This window comes from Macrobrachium rosenbergii, chromosome 4, assembly GCF_040412425.1.
Source record: "Macrobrachium rosenbergii isolate ZJJX-2024 chromosome 4, ASM4041242v1, whole genome shotgun sequence".
Lineage (NCBI taxonomy): Eukaryota > Metazoa > Arthropoda > Malacostraca > Decapoda > Palaemonidae > Macrobrachium > Macrobrachium rosenbergii.
Window position 1 is genome coordinate 62775082 of NC_089744.1, and position 5000 is coordinate 62780081.

Sequence of the window (5000 nt, forward strand, 5' to 3'; positions counted from 1 at the left end):
CTATTACATAAAGTGTGGTGAAATGTCAGTTAAAAAGTGAGCTTCGCTAGGTACTGCTATCTATTAAATTAAAAAACAATACACTTTTTGGATCAAGGATTTTCTGTTTATGTAAACCCAAGTATCATACTGTAGCCTACTTAGTGTTATGTATATACATATATAATGTATGTATGTATGTGTATGTATGTATACAACATATACCCTTCAAAATGAAAAAGACGATGACAAAAAAATATATATTTATATACTTATGTGTATATGTGTGCGTGGTCAGGTATATAATAGCTGGAATTATTATATTTGACAAAAATTAATATTTTCATTTACCAGAATCGCTGTAATAATAACAATTGTATAAATAATAGTGATAAAAGCACGTGGATTGTCCAATTAATCAAATAGTTATTAAACAGATATATAAGTAACTCACTTTTCCAGCTGAAGTTTTAAAATTTCAAGAAGAGTTTACATGTATGAATAATTAATTTAATTGTTAAAGAATACAGAAAATGTTGAGTATATATTTTTACACAGTGCCCATACTCCTAATAATAAAATTACGCTTGATATTAATATTCCAGTTTATATAACTTATATAAATGATTTCATAACAAAATACTCTCCCGTAGGGGGATAGTATCATCAGTGCACCTCACGCGGTACACTGTAGGCACTACTTAGGTTCTTTGCAGCGCCCCTTCGGCCCCTAGCTGCAACCCCTTTCATTCCTCTTACTCTTACCACTGTTCATATTATCTTTCTTCCATCGTACTTTCGACCCTTTCCTAACAATTGTTTCATAGTGCAACTACGAGGTTTTCCTCTTGTCATATCTTCAAAACCTCTTTTACTCTCAATTTCTCTTTCAGCGCTGGTTGACCACATAGGTCCCAGCGCTTGGCCTTTGGCCTAAATTTGATATTCCAGTAGCAAAATACTCAAAACTCTTTATGTATCTCCTACACAACGATGACTGTCTTACTAAGTATAAGCTCAGTATCTTTGGGGAGTATACAACACACATCCTCTCTTTTGCTTTCACGAGGAGTTCGTGGTGCCAGTATCAATCAGCAATCTAGACATGAAGAGGAAGAAACGACACCTGTGGTGCGAAGCCAGGGCCAGCCGAATCAAAGGTAATTCACCTGTCGTCGCTAACCTGCAATCAAGATAAACCAGCCCAGGTAGACCGAAAACTTATTTTGTGAAAAGAATTCGTGAACTGAAGGGGAAAAAAATATTCCCTGCGTTTCGTATGGGATGGTGTTCGTTAACTCATCAGATTTTGACGTCTAATTTATATTTTCTTTATATTTTCATCTCATTTTGGCCGACCTTATATTTTTTTTTTTTGAGAGGTTGGGCAGGAGGGTAAATACAGCGTGATGCTAGAAATTGTATGCGGTAAGCTTTCAATATGTTTTTTTCTCCGTGCTCAAAGCTCGTGTTTTGGTTAACGGAGAAAACTTGTTATATATTGGCTCGTAGATGATTTCTTTGTCATATTTCAAAAGGATTTCTTGTTCTTGTTTTGTGCTTGTCCTAGGAATAGGGAATTGTAACATATTTGTCATAAATTCCATAGACACTTGTAGACAGTTCCGTGGTTGTATTTATTAGGAGGACTGTTCCTTCTCTCTCTCTCTCTCTCTCTCTCTCTCTCTCTCTCTCTCTCTCTCTCTCTCTCTCTCTCTCTCTCTAGAACGAAACTTTCGAAGGAATTTCTCACGTCAGCCGTCTCCATTTACTTTTCTTCCTCTTCTCTTTTTTTTCCTATATCAAGAAAATGAGGCCCCGGGACACGCTTCCCCTTTGTCATTTCTTATCGATTTCATGACATTTGCAAATTGCCCCTCCGGTCAAATGACATCGCGTGCCGAATCGTAAAATTACTTACATTTGTCTCCGCGGCGATTCCAGATGCTATTAGATTATGTTGCAAATGCTCTCAATTGGCCCGAAGCACTTTTGCGACGATCTCATTCCGACCTAGAGGCCCGTTGCGTTCCCGAGGTACGGCGTCGCCTGTTCAAAATATGGCGGAGCTTTGGCGCAATGAGCGGTATAAGAACAAAGGGCGGGAGCGATATGGGAACGGGCATTTAATCGTCTTTAATATGAGGAAGAGTTCCAGTCTCGTGTGTGTGTGTCTTTACTTCGTCTGTTTTTAACTATGTGAACATACAGAATATGTATGCAAACACTCACGCGCGCGCACGTACACACGCACACCCACACGCGCTGGCGCGCGCACACTCACTCACACACACATATAAATATATAAGTGTGTGTGTGTACGCGTGTGTATTTGTATCTGTTTGCTTGTTTTTGTATCTGCTTGGCTAGTTACAAATTGATCCACGCAGAAGACTTTTCACGGGTCACCTTGTACGATGCATTATCGCTTGCAAAGTCCAAATTTTCATTCGGTTTAATTTTCAAGCTCGAAACCGAATAGGAAGGACCTTGACCTTCATCTCACAACTTTGACTGCAAAATTGTGCACAGAGACCCAGAAACTGCAACCCCCTCAAAAAAAAAAAAAAAAAAAACAATATCCGATCTAGTTTGCCCAGTTTTTTGTCTGTATCTTTTGCCATTTCCGGATTTTTTTTTTTTTTTTTTTTTTGTTAAGGTAAGCCTCTAAAATTTGTTAGCAATTAGCCTTCTGCCAAATGGGAGAAAGAGCGGAAAACTTGTCTGTCTTCACTCATTTCAAAAATGATGAATTTTCATCACATGCGAGAGACAGAAAAAGAAAATTCTAGATTATAGCAAAGACGTAGTTACTGTCAGGGCTTATCAGCCTTTTCTGTCCCATCGGGCCTGTCTCGGTTCTCAACGTTTGTTCCTCGCTCTTCGCGCCTTCGGCGACAACGCTTGTGACTTCGGCAGTACAGTTTTTGCCATTTACATCTGCTATGGTTTGTGTTTCTCTCTCTTTCATTCTTGCCTTCTCTGGCTTCATTTTGGCTTGTTCCCAATGAGAAAGCATTTCTTGGGCTGTTGCAGTGTTGGTATTTCACGAGAACTTTTAAGCGGTTTGGCCACTATAATGCATTATTGGTCTTGTATACAGGACCAGAATAATATCGTTGAAGATAGAATGATGCCAGAAGTCAGAGAAGGGGCATTTCATATAGGTGGAAAGTTCTGGAATAAGAAAGTGATATGTGGGCATATTGTGAGAGAGAAAGAGAGAGTGAGATTCAGTAAGTAACAATACAACTGTGATACATGAGTTTGGAGAGAGAGAGAGAGAGAGAGAGAGAGAGAGAGAGAGAGAGTGAGAGAGATTTTGGCAGCAAAACATAGACGCATTATAATTAAAGCAAGATTTCCTATGATAGACTGGAGAGAGAGAGAGAGAGAGAGAGAGAGAGAGAGAGAGAGAGAGAGAGAGAGAGATACATAACATCCCAACTATAGCAAAGCTCACTATAATAAATGGATCTTTATTTAGAGAGTGAGAGGGAAAGTTAAAAAAAAAACATGACAACTCTACCAAAAATACCATTTTCGTTGATTAGGATGGATAGACCAAAGTAATGGTGTTTATTAGTATTAGTCTGAAGGTTCAGGTTCATTCATACACTTAACTATATTCAAAACAAATATGCCTCAGGTCATCTGATTAATATTTCCAACGGAATTTGCAGATGGTGATGATGGTACAGGTTTTCAAATCATGACGCCTTAAATGAGACGGCTTATATTCTGGACTTCTAGTGCTCGAATGAATGAGTGATGTTAAGTTATCTGGCGTCGCAGTTCAATGGTCATTGTCGCCGATCTGTACGCTTGGGGCTCTTGTTCTGGTGACACTCCAGTGTCAGCAAATCATAAAGCTTCTTGCCCTTGAAAGATTTTGCCTATACAATTTGAAAGAGTTTGCCTATACAATTTGAAAGATTTTGCCTATACAATTTGAAAGATTTTGCCTATACAATTTGAAAGATTTTGCCTATACAATTTGAAAGATTTTGCCTATACAATTATTAGTGCAGTTATAATCACCATGACGTTTACTTTTTTTATTATAGTACAAAGAACATTTTAGTACTATGCAAATGCAAACAGGCTTATGTTGACGTTTCCACCTCCATCTGCTAGCAAGCAAGTAACAAAACAACTTCGGCCATGGTCTGTGGAGTATTACTTGTACATGGAACATCAACGGAAGTGTTTGCAAGTCCCCTCTTCATAAACAAAAGAAAGTTTTCTTTTTCCTGAGAGAGAGAGAGAGAGAGAGAGAGAGGAAAAATATGGATTTATCATTTTAGTAAAAACACCTTTAAGCTAGGGAACAGGTGAAATTTTGCACCAAGGACTTAAAACTTCTTTTTATATTTATTCAAGCACGCACACATCCCCTTCCCCCCTCCCCTCACTCGTAGGAGATCAGAAACATGTCAGGTAATTTGATAATTATCGGATTTTACAATGGGTGGTAATTACTAGAATATCTGAGAATTTCCGTATTTTATATATTTTTTTTTATGAAATCAGTTTATTTATGTGAAGTCAATGTAATTTCACAGGTGAAATTTTCCTTTTTTCATCTGTACCTGTTGTTTTTTCCCTGATACTATGATATTCTTCGTAATTTGACATTCCTCAGATTTATCAGTCTATTTTCTTAATATATATACTAAAATATTCTTTGTCTGTCTGAATACGTATTCAGATAGACAGGCAGGTTATTTTTATAACTTTTCACTCCTGTCTCTGATTCATTTGTCGTTAAAGTTTTCAACTTATCAGGATCGCTTTTTGCACGGTTATAATTCACAGTGTTGAGAATTTTATCTTAGATAAAAAGTATGTTGCATGTTAGTTGCCTGTGAATTTTTGGTGGCAGGACAGTTCTGATGTTTTTCTTAGCTTTCAAGACCTACCTGTATGCGTCAAGTTTAAAATATAATAAATGAAGTATGAATATATGCATAATATCTCCTTAGGCTTGATCCAGTGTCAGTACAAAATTATGAGTGAAG